At 39.9% G+C, this 23839-nt stretch overlaps 2 pseudogenes; one reads left to right on the forward strand and one right to left on the reverse strand.

The window, feature by feature from the left end:
- Positions 1–7168: 7168 nt before the first annotated feature.
- LOC117694557 (ras GTPase-activating-like protein IQGAP1 pseudogene) lies at positions 7169–10833 on the forward strand (annotated as a pseudogene).
- Positions 10834–10929: 96 nt separating this feature from the next.
- On the reverse strand, positions 10930–14631 carry LOC117695093 (ras GTPase-activating-like protein IQGAP1 pseudogene; annotated as a pseudogene).
- Between the last annotated feature and the right edge of the window lie 9208 nt (positions 14632–23839).

Raw genomic sequence — 23839 nt, forward strand, 5'->3', positions numbered from 1 at the left:
AGATTGTTTCACGTTTCTCTCCATTTAGTTTGATGTTGGCTACTGGTTTGGTATATATTGCTTTTATTGTGTTTAGGTATGGGTCTTAAATTCCTGATCTTTCCAGTACTTTTAACATGAAGGGGTTTCAAATATTGTCAGCATCTAGTGAGATGATCATGTGGTTTTTTTCTTTGAGTTTTTTGTATAGTGGATTACATTTATGGATTTCCGATTATTGAACCATCCCTGTATTCCTGGGATAAAGTCTACTTGATCATGATAGATGAATTTTTTGATGTGTTGTTGAATTTAGTTTGTGAGAATTTTATTGTGTATTTTTGCATCAATAATCATAAGTGAGATTGAGATTGGTCTGAAGTTTTCTTTCTTTGGTGGGACTTTCATGGTTTCAGTATGAACATAATTGTGGCTTCATAGAATGAATTGCATAGTGTTACTTTTCTTTATATTTTGGGGAATAGTTTGAAGAGAGTTGATATTAGATCTTCTTGGAAGGTCTGATAGAATTCTGCACTAAAACCATCTGGTCCTGGGCTTTTTTTGTGAGGAGACTGTTAATTGCTGCTGCTATTTCTTTAGAAGTTATGCAACTGTTTAGATAGTTAGATAGTTTATCTACTCCTGATTTAACTTTAGTACCTGGTATCTGTCTAGAAATTTGCCCATTTCCTCCAGATTTTCCAGTTTCATTTAGTATAAGCTTTTGTAGTAGGATCTGATGATCTTTTTTTGAATTTCCTCAGTTTCTGTTGTTATGTCTCCCTTTTGAGTTCTAATTTTATTACTTTGGATACTGTCTCTATGCCCTCAAGATAGTCTGGATTTTGCCTAGCTTGTTTCATGGGACAATTATATGGAAAATTCTTTTCCAGCCTTTTACACTGAGATAGTGCCTGTTTTGTCACTGAGGTGTGTTTCCTGTATACAGCAAAATGCTGGGTCGTGTTTACATAACTAGTCACTTAGTCTATGTGTTTCTATTGGTTAATTTAGTCCATTGATATTAAGAGATATTAAGTAATAGTGATTGTTGCTTCCTATTGTTTTTGTTGATAGAGGTGAAATTATGTTTCTGTGGCAGTCTTCTTTTGGGTTTGCTGGAAGAAGATTACTTTCTTGCCTTTTCTAGGGTGTACTTTTCCTTGTTGTGTTAGAGTTTTCCATCTATAATCCTTTGTAGGGCTGGATTTGTGGAGAGATATTATGTAAATTTGTTTTTTTTTTCATGGAATATCGTGGTTTCTTCATCTATGGTAACTGAGAGTTTTGCTAAGTGCAATCGCCTGTGCTGGCATTTGTGGTCTCTTAGGGTCTGTCTGACAACAACCTAAGGATCTTCATGCATTTATATTCTTTGGTGAGAAGTCTGTATAATTCTTATAGTTCTGCCATTATATGTTACTTGACCTTACTGCTTTAATATCCTTTCTTTGTTTTGTGCATTTGGTATTTTGATTATTATGTGAGAGGAGAAATTTCTTTAGTCTAGTCTATTTGGAGTTCTGAAGGCTTTTTGTATATTCATGGGCATCTCTTTCTTTAGGTTAGGAAAGTTTAATTTATGACTACTGGTCTCTCTGAGGTTTTCTATCTCCAGATTTGTCCCTTTTTCTGATATCTTTATTGTTTCTATTTCAATTTAGATTCTGGATGGTTTTGTTGTATTCCTTCTCCTTTTTGGTTGTGTTTTTCTGTAATTTCTTAGGGAAATTTTGTGCCTCCTCTTTAAGTGCTTCTACCCGTTTACCTATTTTCCCCTGTGTGTCTTTAAGGGAGTTATTTATGTCCTTCTTAAAGTCCTCTATCCTCATCAAAAGAACTGATTTTAAATCTGAAACTTACTTTTACTTGTAGGGACATCCAGAATGTGCTGTGGTGGGAGAACTGGGTTCTGATGATTCCAAGTAGCTTTGTTATCTATTGCTTAGGTTCTTTTACTTGCCTCTTGCCATATGGGTATCTCTGGTGTTAGTTGGTCTTGCTGTCTGTAACTTGAGATTTTCTCTCCTGTGGGGCTGTATGCCTGTGACCTTAAGTGTGTCAGTACTCCTGGGGAGACCAGCTCTCTCCTGAGTGGGATTTGGGTACAGAGGCCTGTGGGACAGCCTTAGCTCCAGGATGCAGAGGGAAACCTGAAAGATCCTGTCCCATGCTACTCTGCTATTCCTGTGCCCTCCATGCTCCAGGATGCTCCTGACCAAGACAGTTATTTGCACTAAAAAGGTGATCCAACCTCTGCGCCTAAGAGTGAGAGCATTCCTGGGAGACCAGCTATCTCCTGGAGAAACCTGGGTGCAGAGGACTAATCTCTGGAGAGGAGATGCCTAATATGAAGAGAGGAAATGGAGATCTGAAGGATCCCATTCCCAGCTGCTTCACCTTTCTTGTGCCCTTTGCACTCTTGCTGCGTCCAGCTTTGGACAGTTATTGGAGTGAAAGTAGTAATCTCACCTCTGAGCTTAGGAGTGAGAGCACTCCTGGGAGACCAGCTCTCTCCTGGCAGGATTTTTGTGAAGAGGGCTGTGGAATACCCTCAACTCCTGGGTCAATGAAAATATTTAATTGGAATTGGAGTATAGTTTAAGAGGTTTTGTCCATTATTATCATGGTAAGAAGCATGGAGTAATGCAGGCGGACATGATACTGGAGAAGGAGCTGAGAGTTCTATATCTTGACCCATAGGTAGAAGGAGACTGGCTTACTTGGCAAAGCTTGAACTTATATAATATATTATATAATATAACTTATATAATATATATAATATATATAATATGTATGATATATGATATATGATATATGATATATGATATAGGATATATGATATATGATATATGATATATGATATATGATATGTACTATGTACTATGGTACTATATACTATATACTATACTATATACTATACTATATACTATATACTATATAATATATACTATATAATATATAATTAATGTATAATGTATAATATATTATATATTATATATTATTATATATTTGATATATATATTAATATATATTATATATAATATATAACATATATACCATATAACATATAAACATATAATGTATGATATATAATATATAACATATAACATATAATATATAACATATACATATAATCTATAACATATAATTGATAACATATAATCAATAACATATAACATATATAACAAACATATAACATATAATATATAACATGTAATATGTAGTATGTAGTATGTAATATGTAATATGTAATAATATATAACATATAATATATAAAATATACATATAAAATATAACATATAATATATAATATGTAACATGTAACATATAACAAATAACATATACTATGTAACATATAACAGATAACAGATAAAATATAATATGTAACATGTGATATATAACATACAACAAATACCATATAATATATAACATGTAATATATAACATACAATATATAATATATAACATGTAATTTATAACATATAACCGATAATATATAATATATGTCATATAATATATAACATATAAGAGATAACATATAATATATACCATATAACAGATAACATACTATATAATATGTAATATAAGATATATAATATGTGATATGTGACATGTAACATGTGATATGTGATATGTGATATATGATATATGATATATAATATATTATATACAATATGAAATACAAAATATAAAATATGAAATATGAAATATGAAATGTGAAGTGTGAAATATTAAATATTAAATATATAATATATATTCATGTGAATACTGGTTAAAATGATTACATTTGTAAAATGAAATTACATAGTAGTATGCCTTTGAAACAATAGGAAAAATGATATACATCATTGTGATTTCCAAACAGTGTAGAAAATACAAAACATTTAAGCAGTGCATTGCAAGCTTTTAACACAAGTAGATTGCTACCATATCAACCAAAAGTATCAAGATGTCCACTTCTAAACTTAAAAGAAATAACAACACCAAGAAGACAGCAACAGCAATTAAAAGTAGCCATATCATTTGTGGCATCTTCAGGAGTATGTGTAGCAGTCTGAACACTGTTCCAAGAACATAGGTAAGTGCTTCTTAGCTCTGCAGATTTTTGTTCAACCATCCATGTCTGGGCACTAAGGTTGGGACAACTCCTTTGACGATGGTGAATGCCATGAAGGTGATGACTGCAATTCCGCACTCTTTTCCTGTGCCAGAGACCTCAAACGTGAGAAGAGGAATGTTATATTAATGAGCACAAGAATGCTCAAGACATATTTGACAACATTTTGTAAGTGTAATATATCTGAGCAAACTGAGAGACCTGCTTGGACAAAAGGTAATAACAGAGGCCATTTGGATAAAGGCATTAGTATAGAGATCCCACATAATAAGAAATGACACTTTGCAATTCTCTGAGCCAATGGTGGACTGTGAAAATCCCATTAGTCGGGAAGAATATGTGTGAGACACCCATGAACAATGTGGGCATTATTACTAGTCAGAGATTTATACCTAGTGATCAGTGGGTCAGAGGTTAGATGTCTGAGTCTTACAGAAGAGCATAGGGAAGAAATGAGACCTCAAAAGCCATGGAGAAAATTCAAGGCTCCAGGGATCAAGGGGAAAATATTTGACAGCTTCCTGGGAAAAGAGTGGAAATTTGTGACCTCTTTATAGAGGTAATCTAACATGTTCCTTGAGTAGAGTTGTAAATTTTCATACTCTTTTCTTGATATGTCCTCAGTGTCCTAGCCCACTTCATTCACTGGAGCATATATTCCAGCTACTGCATGATCAGCTTCCAACTCCTCATAAGAGACTAAAGCATCTGTCCAATCTAGTGAATGTGGTGCCAGTTCATGAATCTCAGTATCTGTCAAAAATCTAGATGACAGTCCTAAGCTAGTTCACCTTTACAAGCATATATTCAGCTGCAAGGTTTTTGTATGAACAATCAGGGACACATCATTTTGGTTTCTGCCTTGAGGCAGCGAGCTTCTGTACTGAGCTGTACTTGCTATGCGTGGAATACAGTACTTTAAGCCTGGGTGGTCCTTAGGTCTCTTAGGGTGAGCTAAAACATTTAGGAGCTAAAGTTTGAGTGAAGAATGCCTGAGGATCCTGCATCAGAGGAGGAAAATACAAAATCCTCCATAGTCAGAAAGGCATACATGAAGACAATTTGGTCAAAATGAGATCTGAGGCCTCCTTGTAAATCAGAAGCAGTAGATTGTCATCCATTTTGTCACAACAAAATCATCTGAGGCACAGTTAAATATACCTAGTAAGTCCCTCTCACAAGTGTGTTCTTCCCCCAGCCTTGAGCAGGCTGAAAAGATTTTTTCTACCATAATAGACCTAGTAATAGGACCTAGGTGGTGTTAGCCACCTTGGCTGTAGGTACAACTTCTTACTGGAACTTAGAAGTACAGACTGCCCATTAACCTTGTGACATAATTTAGCTGAAATAAAGAATGGGCTCTCTGGCTGAAACAAAGGATGGGTTTGGTGGGGCTTTCCCTTTAAATAGAAGAGCTGAATATTAATCTTTGAGCCATGATCAGTAAAATTTGTCTTGGCTTCATGCTTCTCTCACTTTTCACCCTTTTTTCATTTCTAGCTCTCCTTTCAGATGGACCCAGTTTGTCCATGGCAGCAGGCAGCTACAGGTGGTGCCCTAAGGAGGGATCTGAGAATGGGGAGATCAACTGAGAAATGCTGTCTTGGTTGAACTCCACAGAAAACTGAAGACGTAAGAGTATTCTGCACTTGGTAAGCAATGAAGAGCATCGATGCTAGCAACATTTATGTTTTGGAGGCTGTTTTTGCAAGAAGTGTGTTTAAGGGGCCGAATATGTGTTGACCCAGTGCTAAATTCACCTAGAGGGTGACAAAGAAACATAAGATAGGAGAATTCTAAACGGCTTTTATCTGCAGCCAAAGAGTTGCTTTAGATGAGAGGAGCAGGGTTAGAAGGAATTGGGAAGTTAAGAAAGCAGGGAGCTGAGGAGTAACTATCAGTAGCTTCTGCTCCACCTCCTAACAAGATCAAAAGTTAGACCTTGCATATGAAAGAGAGAGAAAGGGTTTCAGAAAAGCAGTTTTCCTTTCTCTGGCCATGTTAGTAAAGAAGAAGAAAAAGGCTATTTCAGACCTCTCCTAGGAGCAGGAAAAAATCAGAAGATGTCCTGCTTTCTCTCTGGCTCCCACTGGATACTTAGTTCTGCTATCTCTATCTAATTTCTGTCCTTGGCATGTCAATCTGTCGATGTGTGTCAATTGTCTGTTTTTGTTTTGTTGTTTGAATGATTGTTGTTCTATGTTTCATGTTCAAAAGAAAAATGGTTAAAACTTTGCCAACTAGCTACCCATCCCTTGATTTAGTTTAACTTGTTTAAAAGGCAGTCTTAATGTGCACAGCAGAAGCTCATAAGGTACCCTGCACCTGTGGCTAGGAGTCAAGCTGAGATGGAGAAGCCTCAACAGGAACTCATTGCATAAGCTGCTCTTAAAGGGGCCAGCAGAATTTTGGCTTCTATGATAAGGAAGTTGATGGTTGTTTTTCCTAGAAAAATCTCTGTGAAAGTGTCTATTGGGTTCAACAATTGACAAGGTGCTTTTCTCTTGAAATTACACATAGAAAAAGTAAGAAAATTTTGTTTGGATAAAATATATAAGATGTGTAGCCACTTCATTTTTGTGTCTGACTTGTTTTAAAAGTATAAATATGTTTTACATTTCTTGATTATAAATTATTGTCCTATAAGTTATTGGGTATTATTAAAATTTTTCAATTTTGGTAACTGAAAGTCGGCTTAACTGGTAACTCAGAGTTGGAGTCATTCAGAAACTGGGTGTATTAAGGATAGGATTTAAAACAATGTCTCTTTAATGAGATATTAAAAGGTGCACTATCATGCACTCATATAAAAGACTGGCAGCCAAACTTTGTAACATAAAAGTAATGTATTTGGTGTTAATTTTTAGAAAAAAAAATGGATTCTTAAAAGCTGTTTTTGTTTCCCAAAATTATAATTATACTCTAATATTGCAAAAGAAACTTAAAAATATTGTTGCTACAGTTGGCAGTTCAATTGTGAGCTTGGGATTTTTGACTCAACTATGTTTATAGTTGAGAAGAGGATTGAGCATGTGAAGATGAATAAAAGAGTTAAAAACAGGCTGCTTCTACGGTCGCCCGCATCTTCAAGGTCTCTGCGCTTCCTCACCGGAGACCCAGAGTCGGCCACCATGTCCGCCATGGAGGAGGTTGATGGCCTGGGTGTGGTCCGGCTGCACTATGGCTCTGTCCTGGATAATGAGAGGCTCACTGCAGAGGAGATGGATGAAAGGAGATGGTAGAATGTGGCCTATCAGTACCTTTGTCATTTGGAAGAAGCAAAGAGGTAGATGGAAGCGTGCCTTGGGGAGGACCTGCCTCCCACCACAGAGCTGGAGGAGGGCCTTAGGAATGGAGTCTACCTTGCCAAGCTAGGGAACTTCTTCTCTCCCAAAGTTGTGTCCCTGAAGAAAATCTATGATCGAGAGCAGACCAGATACAAGGCTATCGGCCTACACTTCAGACACACGGATAATGTCTTTCAGTGGCTAAATGCCATGGATGAGATCGGATTGCCTAAGATTTTTTACCCAGAAACCACAGATATCTATGACCGGAAGAACATGCCAAGATGCATCTACTGTATCCACACCCTCAGTTTGTACCTGTTCAAACTGGGCCTGGCTCCTCAGATTCAAGACCTGTATGGAAAGGTTGATTTCACAGAAGAAGAAATCAACAACATGAAGATCGAGCTAGAGAAGTATGGGATCCAGATGCCTGCCTTTAGCAAGATCAGGGACATGCTGGCCAATGAGCTCTCAGTGGACGAGGCTGCCTTACATGCTGCTGTTATCACTATTAATGAAGCTATTGATCACAGAGTTGCAGCTGACATGTTTACGGCTCTAAAGAACCCCAGTGCCATGCTCTTGAAGAAGCCCTGACTTCCACCTACCAGGATGTGCTTTACCAGGCCAAGCAGGACAAGATGACAAATGCTAAAAGCAGGACAGAAAACTCTGACAGAGAAAGGGATGTTTATGAGGAGCTGCTCACACAAGCTGAAATCCAAGGGAATGTAAACAAAATCAATACATCTTCTGCCCTGGCCAACATCAGCCTGGCTTTAGAGCAGGGCTTTGCACTGACCCTGCTCAAGGCTCTGCAGTCTTCGGCTCTGGGGCTCCGAGGGCTGCAGACCCAGAACAGTGACTGGTACATGAAGCAGCTACAGAGTGATCTGCAGCAAAAGAGACAGAGCAGCCAGACTGACCCCCTGCAGGAGGAGGTACAGGTCAGAGTGAATGCCACCAACAGTGCTGCCCAGCAATACCAATGATGGTTGGCAGCAGTGGCAGCAATCAATGCGGCAACCCAGAAGGGCATTGCCCAAAAGACCGTTTTGGAGCTAATGAATCCTGAAGCCCAGCTGCCCCAGGTGTATCCATTTTCAGCCGATCCTTATCAGAAGGAGTTGGCCACCCTGCAGCAGCAGAGTCCTGAGCATAGCCTCACCCATCCTGAACTCACTGTTGCTGTGGAGATGCTGTCATCCGTGGCCCTCATCAACAGGGTGCTGGAGTCAGGAGACATGAACATGGTGTGGAAGCAGCTGAGCAGCTCAGTTACAGGCCTTACCAATATTGAGGAAGAAAACTGTCAAAGGTATCTCAATGAGTTGATGAAGCTGAAGGCTCAGGCACATGCAGAGAATAATGAATTTATTACATGTAATAACATCCAGGCGTGTGTGGACCATGTGAACCTCGTGGTCCATGAGGAACATGAGCAGATTTTGGCCATTGGTTTAATTAATAAAGCCCTGGATGAAGGGGATGCTCAGAAGACTCTGCAGGCTTTGCAGATCCCTGCAGCTAAGCTCGAGGGGGTTCTTCCAGAAGTGGCACAGCATTATCAAGGCACACTGATCAGAGCAAAGAGAGAAAAGGCCCAGGAAACGCAGGATAAGTCAGCTGTCTTATGGTTGGATGAAATTCAAGGTGGAGTCTGTCAGTCCAACAAAGACACCCAAGAAGCACAGAGGTTTGCCTTAGGAATCTTTGCCATCAATGAAGCAGTAGATAGTGGTGATGTTGGCAGAACCCTGAGTGCCCTTCATTCTCCCGATGTTGGCTTATATGGAGTGATCCCCGAATGTGGGGAAACATACCAGAGTGACCTGACTGAAGCCAAGAAGAAAAGACTAGCAGCAGGAGACAATAACAGCAAGTGGGTGAAGCACTGGGTGAAAGGCGGGTACTATTACTACCACAATCTGGAGACGCAAGCGGGAGGATGGGCTGAGCCCCCAGACTTTGTGCAGAATTCTGTGCAGCTTTCTCGAGAGGAGATCCAGAGCTCCATCTCTGGAGTGATTGCTACATATAACTGAGAGCAACTTTGGCTAGCCAACAAAGGCTTGATCACCAAGCTACAAGCCTGCTGCCATGGGTACCTCGTTCGACAGGAATTCCAGTCCTGGATGAACTTTCTGAAGAAACAGATCCCCACCATCACCTGCATTCAGTCACAGTGGAGAGGATACAAACAGAAGAAGGCATATCAAAATCGGCTGGCTTACTTGCACTCCCATAAAGATGAAGTTGTGAAGATTCAGTCTCTTGCCAGGATGTATCAAGCTAGAAAGCGCTATAGAGATTGCCTACAGTACTTCCAAGACAATATAAATGACATTATCAAAATCCAGGCTTTCATTCGGGCGAACAAAGCTCCTGATGACTACAAGACTCTCATCAATGCTGAGGATCCACCTATGATTGTGGTCCGAAAGTTTGTCCACCTCCTGGACCAAAGTGATCAGGACTTTCAGGAGGAACTTGATCTCATGAAGATGCGGGAGGAGGTCATCACACTCATCCGTTCCAACCAGCAGCTGGAGAATGACCTCAATCTCATGGATATCAAAATTGGACTGCTAGTGAAGAACAAGATCACACTGCAGGATGTGGTTTCCCATAGTAAAAAACTTACCAAAAAAAAATAAGGAACAGCTGTCCGACATGATGATGATAAACAAGCAGAAGGGTGGGCTCAAGGCTCTGAGCAAAGAGAAGAGGGAGAAGCTGGAAGCCTATCAACATCTCTTCTATCTGCTACAGACCAACCCTACTTATCTGGCCAAGCTGATCTTTCAGATGCCGCAGAACAAGTCCACCAAGTTCATGGACTCTGTGATCTTCACACTGTACAATTACGCATCCAACCAGCGGGAAGAGTACCTGCTGCTTCGTCTCTTCCAGATAGCACTCCAAGAGGAGATCAAGTCAAAGGTGGATCAGATTCAAGAAATTGTGACAGGAAACCCTACGGTTATTAAGATGGTTCTAAGTTTCAACCGTGTTGCCCGGGGACAGAATGCCCTCCGGCGATCTTGGCCCCTGTTGTGAAGGAAATTATGGATGACAAGTCTCTCAACATCAAAACGGACCCCGTGGATATATACAAGTTTTGGGTTAATCAGATGGAGTCTCAGACTGGAGAGGCCAGCAAACTGCCCTATGATGTGACCTTCATGAAGAAGTGAAGACAAGGCTAGACAACTCCATCAGGAACATGAGGTCTGTGACAGACAAGTTCCTGTCAGCCATTGTCGGCACTGTGCCCCGCCCCCCCCCCTCCAGTTGCCGTTTGGGGCGAGGGATCAGCCGCAGGGATGGAGCACACGATTCTGGCAGCCAGGAAAGTGCAGAGAGGCGAAACTGCAACCTGCGGGGCTCGGCGGGGCGGCTCCCCCTCAGGATGCAGCTCACATCCGTCTCAGGCAGATAGCTCCATAAGTAAGCGCTAGGGCTAGGGGCACGCTAACTCACACAGGACATAGTGTGAGTAATGGGCAAACAGCCAATCAAATATGTACACGCCACTCTAAGGGCTATTTAAGCTGGCACCGCTCGGGCTTCTTGGTCTTTCCTCTTCATGGTATAATAAAGCTTGTTGCAGGAGGATCCTCGTGTGGCCCGTGTGTTTTCTTGCAGGTGAGAAAGTAACGCGCCGGCTTACAGCAAGTGAGTTCCCGTAGAACTTTTTGTTGAGAAGGAAGATCAGGAGGTTGACATTCACTTTAGCTGGATCAAATAATTTCATGACCTCAACCCGTCTTCATACTGTAGCTGCAGCAAGTCCTGATAATGCAACATGAAAGTCACCATCTGAACTCACATGAACTTGGCCTTCACTTCAAAGTTTCCAACTTCTTCTGTTGGACCAATTTCGAAGATAACATTTTTAAATTGGTTTGCTTGAAGGTCCTCAATTTCCAGAAGAACTCCCTTCTCGTGCAGTCTTGCTGCTGTGTATTTCAGATAAATCTTTTTGCTTTTCTTGCCTTTCATTTCCCTAGGCTTTTTGGAGACCTTGCCCTTGCTGGCCAAGTTATCCAAGCAGGTTTTGATATAGCTCTTGTAGTAATCCACCTGCTCTCCATAAAAGGTGGCCTTCGAGTTCAGTGCCGAGTACATCTGCTGCAGCTTTACCAACTCAGCTTTCCTCCTCTGTCTGTATCTCTGCTGATTCTGGATATCCTTGGCTATGTCGTTGATGAGTTCCTGGTATCTGTTCTTTGGGTCCACTGTCCCAAGCTCTGTTAGCTTTTTTTAGGCCAGTCTGGATCTTTTCTTTCTTCTCCTGGAGGCTGAGGTTGTTATCCTCCTTCATGGGCTTGGATGTTTTCATCTTATCGGAGGTTTTGGCATCTCGGATAGCCCGTCTCTGCATGGCCCTCTGATGTTCAGCTTCCTGTTCATTGGTGGCTGGGGTTTCTAGGATTTCAGTCAAGGTCACTCCTGGCTGGAACTGGATGACATCCACAATTAAACGCTTTGTATTCAGTAAGATGGTCCGAGCATCCATCTCCGCGTTCTTGTCACCAGGCACATCAAACTTCTTGGTCAACGTGAGAGACACTTCCGTCTTAGCCAGCGCCTCCTTGTTGGGGTCATTTGAGTTGCCACAGCCTTCTCCTATAAGGGACTCGATGGTGGACACCTCCCCAAGGTCATCCAGCAGTTCGTGGATGGGGTCGTTGTGCTCTGGAGCAATGGCATCCTGATGGTCCAACAGGAGAGTGTGGGTGTTGATGATTTCACCAATGGAAATGTAGATAACTGGCTTGGTGAGGGTGACTAGGTCAGAATACTCATCCACGTTAAATTTATCCTGAAGCTCTGGGACATCACAAGCGGTTTGGAAAAACCATCTGAATTTCTGGTAGGACTGAGAGAGGTATTCATTAATGATGCTTAAGTGGGCATTATCGCCCAGAAACAACTTGTTGGAAGCCACGTGCTGGAGCAGCTTTGCAATGGAGCCCAGATTTCTGCACTGGTCCATGGTGAGCTGGCCCCCTGCCGACAGGTCAATGATGTCGAAGACATCAGGAGCAACAATGGCCTCTGGCTCCTGCACTCTCCACTAGCTCCTGCGCCCCGCCCCCGTGCCAAATGGCGACCTGAGACAGAGGACAAGCTTACCGGCTTGGTTCTGCTGGTGGCTTGCTATTAAGGCTTCCGCCACCAGAGGGCGCGGCTCTCTACAACTTGCTGCCCAGAAGAATTAAAAAGGCAGCACCTCACAGGTGTCTTTCTAGGCTCCTCTATTATTCCTTGGAAGCAAGGACCTGGTCCAGCGGCACCTCAGTTCACACTCTTGAAGTCCGAGTTTAAGTCCCCTCCCTCTGACAGGACATCAGTGCCCTCTACCTCTCCTAGTGAAGCTGTATGCCTGGCTTCTCCTCAGCCCCGCTCCCCTCACTTTCTCTCATCATGTAGGAAAGAGTGGAACCCCACCCAACCCCTTTCTGTTAAAACCTTCCCCAGTGGTCATTGCTACTTTATAAACATTGGTGTTTGTTTTACTTAGCAATAAGAATAGTGGAATTCAAATTCTTGTTTAGAAGTGAAAGCTGTCAGGTTGATAAGCAAGCATACACATCAGATTCACCATAAGTGTGGCCCATCAACAGTCAGAGGATGAAGGCCGTGAAGTCTGCTGCTTTTGTGGGTGGAGCTAATCCAGTTACTGTTCTTTGTTCTAATGAAGCAGCTTCAGAAGAAAAAGAACAGCTACTTTTGAATTCTCCACTGAATCTGGACAGTACTGTTAGCGCAGAGCCCTTCCTGGTGAAGGTGAGCCCTGTGGTCAGAGATGGCCATTTAGAGACGGAGTGGGTGGGACACTCACCATCCTTCCCAAAAGGGGATGGCTTACACTAGCTCAAAATGTAACTGTTCCTAAACTGTATTCCAAGAGTGCCTTACCAAAGTATTAACTTATTTCTTAAAATGTGAGTGATAGGAATTTTAAAGATTTATATAATGCTTTAGAATACTCTGAGAAAGGGATTTTTTTTTTCATTTGGTTAATCTGTATATCTGAATTCTTGAAGCTTTCCTCTAGCCTACAGTAGGGTCTATCTACGGAGCTGCTGAGCTAATCCTGCTTGATTTTAGCAACAAGAGACAATGTCATGCTTGAAGTTCAGATCCATCTCCTCTCTGCTGCCCACATCATGCTTTACCCTGAGAAACCTAGACCCTTAGGCTCTGACTAATAAAGACAGTTCAGCTCCAGATGTTGAATTTGGAACCTTTGTCCTTGGATTAAGAGTCATAAACTTAAAAAAAATCTTTTTATTCAAAAAGATAGGTAAATCGTGCTACCAAGCCCTTGATGTCTTTGATGGTTCGGTATTCTTGCATAAAACATAAAAATTTAACTAACATTGCAGAGTTTCTGATGTATATTGAAGGCCAGTAAGCTGTTTTAATTAATGACAGATTGTGTGGTTTGTCCCTCTTACAAATGTAAGTCTTGGAGAAGTGTCCTTCATGATGTCCACATGTGCAAGCCAGGGTGGAGGCCTCAGTGAGTGGATTCAGGTAGAGGCGGCTGCCGAGCAAGGATCTGCCACCACATTGACATTGTGTTTTGGAACATAGTTTCCTGAGAAAACATTTTCAAGTTAAAGGAAAATGCTAAGGCTGGCATGGTAGTAGACACCCATAATCTGAACATTCAGAGGCTGGGGAAGAAAGATCAAAAGATCATTAAGTCAAGGCCAGTCTGGGCTACAGAACCCACCCTATCTCTAAAAGAGAGAAAGAAAGAGGGAAAAAAAGAAAAAGATCCTGTTACAACCAGTATCACTTCAAAAACAAGGTTAAAAGATGTGTCAAGTGTGTCTTTTTTTTTCTTTTCTTTTCTTTTCTTTTCTTTTCTTTTCTTTTCTTTTCTTTTTAAGATAGAGGAAATGGGGTCTCTGTCGCCTTGGCTGTCCTAGAACACAGTGTAGATCACGCTGGTCTAGAACTCACCGAACTCTAAAATGCTGGTCTGTCTGCCTCTGTCTCTCGAGTGCTGGGACTAAAGGTGTGAGCCACTATACCTGGCTTTCAAGTATGTTTTCTTAAAAAGGATGCCATCCCAAATGTCCCAGGGGCCACCTGCAAGACCGTAATCAATCCAAGTTACAGCGCCTCCAGATGCCTCAGTTACCTGGAAGGATACTCCTTCCCTGAATACCCAGTAGAACTGTGCCACATGCCCTTTGAAGATCTCCACGGCTGCCATGGGATCCTGCTTAAGCATCATCAAGGTCCCCTAGTGAGCCTCAGGTTGGCACACTGAAGAGTAGTGCCGCACTTGTGTTATTTATTAGCTGTAGCCATCTCTGTCTTGGCTCTCACCTTTTCTGACCTTCTCTCTGACCAGCCACCATGACATTTACTATGAATTTACTTCCTCCCAAGAATCTGGACTGGCTGTCAGACTGTTGCTACATACAATTGCCTTTGTATCTTCATATGAAATAAAAGGTCATTTGTTCCTGTTTGTGTTTATTAAAAAAAAAAGTTAAAAACAGGTGTAGCACAGTGTAGACCTGCTGTCACCTTTACACAGCTTTACTGTGGTAGAAGCAAATTTAATGTCCCAAGATTGGAAATCTCTACGTAAGGCTACTTCGTTGGGAGGAGATTACTTATTTTGGAACTCTGAATGGTATGAAAAAGTAAGGGAACTGTCATGATGAATGCTCAGGCATGAAATGCAGATTGGGATATTAACATGATTCTGAGAGAAGGTCAATATGAAGGTAATGTTAATCAGGTTGGGTTACCTGCAGGAGTGTATGCACAGATTGCAATGATGGCCTACTGTGCTTGGAATCAATTACCTACTAAATGGGATCTCAGTGATAATTTATCTGGTATTAAAGAAAGTCCTGATGAACCATTTCAGGGATTTGTGGATAGGCTGCTAAAAGTGGCTGGTAGAATTTTTGGAGATCCCCAGGCAGAAGTTTCTTTTGTTACACATTTGGCTTATGAGAATGTGAATGTGGCCTGCCATGCAGCTATCCAGCCATACAAAGCAAAGACAGACTTACCTGGATACATATGCCTTTGTGCTAAAATTGGGCCCTCATACAATCAGTGTCTGTCTATGACTGCTGCCTTATAGGGGACCACTGTACAAGCAATGCTTTCACAGACATGAAAGTATAAGGATGTTTTAAATGTGAAGATTTGGGTCATTTTAGAAATTATTGTCCCAGGAACAAAGGTACTGCAGACTGTTGTAGTCCCAGATTAAGAGCATTTACATTTGAGTTAAGACAAAGCTCAGAGTGGGCTGAACAGAAGCTTTGTGACTTTTTTGTTATGGTCATCCTGATCAACTCCTAGAAATATGTTTTCCAGAGTTTGTTTATTGCTTTGCTTGTTCCTTGGAGAGGAAAGGTCAGCCTCAGGTCCGAAGACATTCAAACAGCTTATGGGTCAGGAGTTACAGATAATGATTATGCTGGAGAAATTAAAATTATGCCTGCTTCCCTCCATGGCATTACAGCCATGCCTACTAAAAAAAGAATTGTTCAAAGAGTAAGAGAGAACAAGATTGGCCTTCAACTTGGCCTTTATCTGATACTGACACTCAGCTACAAGGGATTGGTTATTCAGTTAATCCACAACAAAGTTCAAATTTAAGACTTATGAAACTTGTGGGGCATTACAGCCTGACTTGCGTACTCCAGATGCCATTCCAGGAAATGCATTTAGAATTATTATAGATTTAGAAGACTTTTTTATACCATTCCTTTATATCCTGGCAGAGGTGGAAGGTTTGCATTCAGTGAGTTTGCCTATAATTTTGGAGAGTCCATAAAGTGATGTCATTGGAGAGTTTTGCCTCAAGGAATGGCTAGTAGCCTTATATTATGTAAAAAAAATTGTTGCTGCTTTAATACAAGAAGTTAGGAGTTTAAATCTTTCAGTGCATATTATTCATTGTATGATATTTTATTAGCTGATCCCTCTAAAGGAGTATTACTGCAAGCCTTTGCTCTCATACAACGAGCCTTAAAATTTTGAGGAGTGCTTGTTGCTCAAGAAAAGATTCAAAGGCAATATCTTTTCAATACTTGGGACCTCAGTTATATCCTAAGCAGAGCATGGCACAGAAAATTCCAATAAGAAAAGATAGTTGGTGCTGGAGAGGGCTCGGCTCAAGACCAAAAATATAAAAGTTCAATTCCCAGCAACCCTATGGTGACTCACATTCATCTGTAATGATATCTAGAGCACTCTACTGGCTTGCAGTTATACATGCAAAAAAATGCTTTACTTTTAATGATTTTTAAAAGTTGTTAAGATATATTAATTAGCTAAGACCTCACCTTAAGCTCACCAAAAGAGGACTTAAGCCTCTGTTTGATGTTCTCAAAGGTGATGCAAATCCTAATTCCCCTGGACAATTAACTTTGCAGAAAGTAGAGGAAGCTTTTAGTTATCAACAGATACATTATATAGATTATGATCAATTGTTGACTGTTTGGGTTATTGCTACCTATGTGCTCACAGCAGTCCTTTGGCAAAAGAGACCATTAATGTGGATTCATCTTCCTTCATCTCCAAAGAAAGTTTTAACACCCTGTTCTATAGCTCTTGGTGTGTTAATACAAAATTGTAGGTCACAATCACAAAAAGTATTTTGAAAAAGTATATAATGAAAAATTCCTTCTTCTAAACAGCAATTAAATTTGTTATTGAAGACTACTGATATTTGGCCTATTACATAGCAACACTTTTAGGCAAATTTGATAATCATTATCAAAAATGCAAGTTTTAACAGTTTTCCTCTATACATGCTTTTGTATTTCCTATAAATTTATGCATGCACTCCATAGAAAATGTGCTTACTGTATTTACAGACAACTCATCTAATGGGAAAACAGTATATATAATCGAATCACATATTCATTCTCATGAATTTCCCCCTGCTTCAGCACAAATAATTGATTATATGCTGGAGCCACTGTTTGAAATGCTGAAAAATTAAGCTTTCAATTTGTATACTCATAGCCAGTATATAGGTCATTGTTTATAATTGCTTGAAATTGTCCCTTTTTTGGATATTGCTTATTCTGAAATGCTACAAATATAGTTTAACTTAAGAAACATGTACTATTCCTCAACTTTATAAGACACTTAAGAGCTAATACTAAATTACCTGAATCCCAGGGCAATGCCACAACAAATTTGTATACCAGGAAGATTATAGGCCTTACAGAAGCAATTGGTCATACAATCTTATTCTTTACAACATGAAAAGAGTAATAGGTTGAGATAATAATTTGCTATTTCTAGAGTGTGTGCAAGTCAAATTACAAAACTTGTTCTCACTGTCCTCAGTTTCTTCATAATGGTGTTAATCCTTGAGGACTTACAACTAATCAGTTATGTCAAATGGATGTTACTCATTTCTTATTTTGGAAAATTGAAATAGGTACATGTGTCTGGACACTTTTTCAAGCTTTCTAGTTGCAACTGCTTTAACAAGAGAAGCAACAAAAATGTAATTAGTTATTGCCTGCATTATTTTTCTATGCTTGGTGTTCCATATCAGATTAAGACAGATAATGGAACTGGCTATTGCAGTCAGACATTTGAGATGTTTTGTTGACAATTTAATATTACCCATATTACTGAGATTCTTTATAATCCTCAAGGACAGGGTATTGTGAAACAGATATTATGGAACTTTAAAATAATATCTTCATAACTCTCTGAGTGTGGGAGGAGCAGCTACTGGTGCTTTTCCCTGGTTTTAAAAGGAAGTCTGAAAAATTGGCTTTTAAAACCAAAGAGAGGGAATTATACCCTCCAAGGTCACTGAAAACACACCTTACTTTTGTCTTATTTGTGTTAAATTTTTTTTGCAAACTGATGCTAAAGGTCATTCTGCAGTGGATAGCCACTGGCATACAGTCACTTCCAGCTCATTTGCCAGGATCAAATGGAGAGATCCCCTAATTAATTCATGGAATGATATAGGCCCTGTTTTAATTTGGGGCCATGGTTCTGTGTATTTTTTTACAAAAAGAAAATGGAGCCCGATTGCTGCCTGAAAGATTGGTCCATCATATAGATGCAGATCCTTATCCTAATGATTATGATACTAATGCTGAAAATGGCTCAAAATCCCTATCAGCCAGCTGAGTTAACCTGGCATATGGTCTCTACTCTTACTGGAAAGTAGGTGTTTTTTATTAATACTTAAGGCCACCCACCATACACCTGGTGGCCAGACTTTGTGTTTGATCCTTGCCAATTAGCAGCTGGATTAGATACATGGGACATTCCTGCTTACTACTATATTTTCTACACTGCTTGGACCATTAATTATAATCTTGTTTCTCTTAACCTTTGAGGCTTGTATCTAAAACAGATTGGTTGCCTTCACAAAGGATCACTCACAGCAAAATCAGCTATTCACCATGGCAGTTATCCTTTGCTATGAAGAAATGCACTGAGTGCATGCTCATAGGTCCTTTGGTCTAAGTGCATATGTGGCTTTGGTCTGTATGGGAAAGAGTGTGTCATAGATGGCTGGTAGTCAGAGATGGATAAGAGTGTTCTTGAGTTCATATAGACCTAAGACAAAGTCATATATCAGTAATGCTATATATGTTCTTGATGACAGGTAATAAGGAGCAATATAGACACAGGCCTAAGACAGGCATAGTCTCCTGGATACTCTTTATTCTAGATGGGATATTGGAAAAAAAGTAAATCTTGTGCTGCCATCCAGTAATTGGTACTGCTTATCTTTACAAAAGTATTAAGGGGAATTGTGCGCCCCCCAGCCTTGAGCAGGCCAGAAAGATCTTGTTTACCACAATAGATCTAATAATAGGACCTAGGTATAGTTATCTACCTTGGCTGCAGGTACAACTTCCTATAGGAACTTAGAAGAATAGACTGCCCACTGAGCTTGCCTTGTGACATAATCCAGCTGAAACAAAAGATGGGTAATCCAGCTGAAACAAATAAATGGGTTCGGTGGGGATTTCCCTTTAAATAGAAGAGCTGAACACTAAATTTTGAGCCTTGATCAGAAAACTTTGTTTTTGCTTCATGCTTCTCTTGTCTCTCCATCCTTTTTTTATTTCCAGCCCTGCTTTCAGGTGGACCCAGTTAATCTGTGGCCACAGGTGGCTACACAAGGGGAATATTTAGAAGGTCTGAGAACCCTTAGATTCTATTGATGTTTCATAGCTCTCTATTACAAAAGGAAAACCAAGATCCTTTGGTTAGAAAAAGTATAATTGGGTTATAATTAGGGAAAGGGAATAGTATAAAATTCAGTTCAGTAAAACAGAATATGCAGATTTATTTGGGTAGGTGGAGGCATATCCATTTTCCCTATGTGAAGAAGAGAAACTGTTACTGCCCCTTTGGGGATGGATGATAGATCTAAGATGCTCTAAAGTAGAAGGATGAGATAGCATCTCTGCAGGATTTTATATAATAGTCTCAGACTCTCTTACTCTTATGTCTTCAGCCCTACTGAGCCAAAGTTGAAGGTTGATTGATACTTTGGCAATATAAGAATTTGCAGGCACTCACTCCTTCATTGGCTCCAAACTTGAAGTCACAATCTAAAATACATATTATCTGAATGTCTGTGGCAGGCAGGGCAGCAGTGTTAAAAGTCTTCTAAGAAGGTGCAATGCAGTAGTCTCTGGCTCTGTGCCTTCCACAAATACATGTCCATCAACATATTCCTCTGCATGCAGAACTGGAAGTCTCTGACTAAGTAACCAGAATGAACACAGTAGTCTGATTTACCCTTCCTTGCTACTATTTTATTTGGGACCTAAGTTCAGAGTCCTCAGAGATTTCTTAGTTCAGAACAGTACTTCCAAGTTCACTGAAATTGAAACTTTGTAGGTAGGAGATACACTGGGAAGATAGTGAATATGTGAAATTTTTTTGATCACACAGGCCAGGTCTGGAACACTCTTTATTTTGAATACATAAATCTCTCTGTGTAAGATTTAGGACAACCTGGGCACATTTTGAAAGAAGTAGTGGGCATTCTGTGCCCTTCATAAAAGAGGCAATGTGGTAGAACTTCATGGGAATAAGACTATTGAAGCACATTGATCATAAGCATAATTTCTGAGAAATTTTGTGAAAAGGGGACTGTGTATATGTATTTGTCAGTGGTTTACATCTCAAGATGTTTTCAATGAAATAGTAAAGATCATTCACACATTGGAAAAAAATGTAAATACATTGCAGAGCAGAGGAAGTTTCAGTACTGCTGGATCAGCTTCAAATTTTATTTCAGTATTTAAAATGTCCATATATTTTGTGTGCTGTGTGGAATGCAAGGCAGCTGTTATACTATTCCCACAGGTTGGATGGTTCTCTTTGGTCTATGAAGACTTTGGATGAAAAAGATAAATCCAAGGCCCATTTCTCGAGAGCAGGGCTATGATTTGAGGACCATGGTAACAAACATAGTAGTTCTGAAGACCCATTCCAATGAGGAACTGGATGTGAGACCCAGTCACTTGTAAGTTTTGAGCCCTCCTTCATCAGAAAGAGAATATTTTTGAATCCTCGTTGGTAAGAGAAGGCAATCTTTGAGGACTTTTTAAACTGGAAATGGAATTTAGATCCTTGGGCTGCTAAACTTGATCTCAGGCCCTGTCAGTACATATAAGTTTAATATTGGACCATACTGTTTTAATATAATGTATTTGATATAAAATGAACAGAAAATGATGATCAACAGCAATGATGTTTATGAGTAGAAGACTGAAGCAGAATAAGAGTCTGCATAAAGTCCATACTCACATTAGGGTAAAGGGAGTGTCCTAGCAAAACTTGTGCACTGGAGGAAAACTTCATCACAATTTAGAAGATTCATATCATCAGTCAAACTCTATTACTCCTAGAATCAATCCAAGCATTAAAATTCAGTCATTATTGTCAGTCTCTAGTTCTTCTTGAAACTTTTCAGCTATGTGGATGTGTTCATAAAAATGGACCTCTTAATTTTGAGACAAGAGTAAAGGACAAATGACTGAAGTATCAGACACTGTCAACTCAGAACCCAAATAAGTGAACTGTCTTTAGTCACTCATATATTTTCCTTGTGGCCATGATAAGATAAAGTGATCTAAAACTCACCATTAGAGGGTTATGTTTGAGGCTCCTATACTTGAAGCAATCCCACTAAGATCAGGGACCAGAGAAGGCTGCCCACTCTCACCTTACCTATTCAATATAGTACTGGAAGTCCTAGCTAGAACAATTAGACAACAAAAGGAAGTCAAAGGGATACAGATAGGAAAGGAAGAAGTCAAAATTTCACTATTTGCAGATGATATGATAGTATACTTAAGTGACCCTAAAACTTCCACCAGAGAATTCCTAAACCTGATAAACAACTTCAGCAAAGTGGCTGGATATAAAATTAACTCAAACAAATCAGTAGCCTTCTTCTATTCAAAGGATAAACAGGCTGAGAAAGAAATTAGGGAAATGACACCCTTCATAATAGTTACAAATATTATAAAATATCTTGGAGTGAATCTAACTATGCAAGTTAAAGATCTGTATGACAAGAACTTCAAGTCTCTGAAGAAAGAAATTGAAGATGATTTCACAAGATGGAAAGCTCTCCCATGCTCATGGCTTGGCAGGATTAACTTAGTAAAAATGGCCATCTTGCCAAAAGCAATCTATAGATTCAATGCAATACCCATCAAAATTCCAAATCAATTTTTCATAGAGATAGAAAGAGCAATTTGCAAATTTATTTGGAACAACAAAAAACCCAAGATAGCGAGAACTATTCTCAACAATAAAGAACTTCTGGGGGAATCACCGTCCCTGATCTCAAACTATACTACAGGGCAATAGTAATAAATACTGCATGGAATTGGTACAGAGACAGGCATGAAGATCAATGGAATAGAATTGAAGATCCAGAAATGAGCCCACATACCTATAGTCACTTGATCTTTGACAAAGGAGCTAAAACCATCCTGTGGGAAAAGGACAGCATTTTCAGCAAATAGTGCTGGCTCAACTGGAGGTCAACATGTAGAAGGATGCAAATCAATCCATTCATATCTCCTTGTAAAAAGTTCAAATCCAAGTGGATAAAAAACCTTCACTTAAAACCATATACACTGAAACTAATAGAAGAGAAGGTGGGAAAGACCCTTGAATACCTAGGCACAGGGAAAAAGTTCCTGAACAGAACACCAATGGCTTATGCTCTAAGATCAAGAATCGACAAATGGGACCTCATCAAATTGCAAAGCTTCTGTAAGGCAAAGGACACTGTCAATAGGACAAATAGGCAACCAACAGATTGGGAAAAGATCTTAACCAATCCTACATCTGATAGAGGGCTAATATCCAAGATATACAAAGAACTCAAGAAATTATACTCCAGACAACCATATAACCCTATCAAAAAATGGGGTACAGAGCTAAACAAAGAATTCTCAACAGAGGAAATTCGAATGGCTGAGAATCACCTTAAGAAATGCTCAACATCCTTAGTCATCAGGGAAATGCAAATCAAAACAACCCTGAGATATTACCTCACACTAATCAGAATGGCTAAGATCAAAAACTCAGGTGATAGTAGATGCTGGCTAGGATGCGGAGAAAGAGGAACACTCCTCCATTGTTGGTGAGATTGCAAGCTGGTACAACCACTCTGGAAATCAGTCTGGCAGTTCCTCAGAAAACTGGACATAGCATTACCTGAGGACCCAGCTATAGCACTCCTGGGCATATACCCAGAAGATGCTCCAACATATAATAAAGACATATGCTCCACTATGTTCATAGCAGCCTTATTTATAATAGCCAGAAGCTGGAAAGAACCAAGATGTCCATCAACAGAGGAATGAACACAAAAAATGTGGTACATCTACACAATGGAGTATTACTCAGCTATTAAAAGTAATGAATTCGAGAAATTTTTAGGTAAATGGATGGATCTAGAAATTATCATCCTGAGTGAGTTAACCCAATCCCAAAAGAACACGCAGGGTATTTACTCACTGTTAAGTGGATGTTAGCCCAAAAGCTAGGATTAGCAAAGACTCAACCGGCAGACCACATGAAGCTCATAAAGAAGGAAGACCAAGAGTGGATGACTCAGTTCTACTTAGAATGAGTAAAAAAATGCTCAAGGGAGCAAATATAGAAACAAAACATGGAACAGAACCTGAAGGAGGGGCCATCAGGAGACCATTCCACCTGGGTATTCATCTCATGTACAGCCACCTAAGCTGTACATCCACTGTTGTGGATGGCTGGAAGTGCATAATCTGAGGAACATGATATAGCTCTCTTTTTAGGGGTCTGCCAAAGACTAACACACTCAGAGGCAGATGCTCACAGCTAACCATTGAACTGATCATGGGTTCCCAATGGAGAAGTTAGAGAGAAGACTGAAGGAG

This window comes from Arvicanthis niloticus, chromosome X, assembly GCF_011762505.2.
Source record: "Arvicanthis niloticus isolate mArvNil1 chromosome X, mArvNil1.pat.X, whole genome shotgun sequence".
Taxonomy (NCBI): Eukaryota; Metazoa; Chordata; class Mammalia; order Rodentia; family Muridae; genus Arvicanthis; species Arvicanthis niloticus.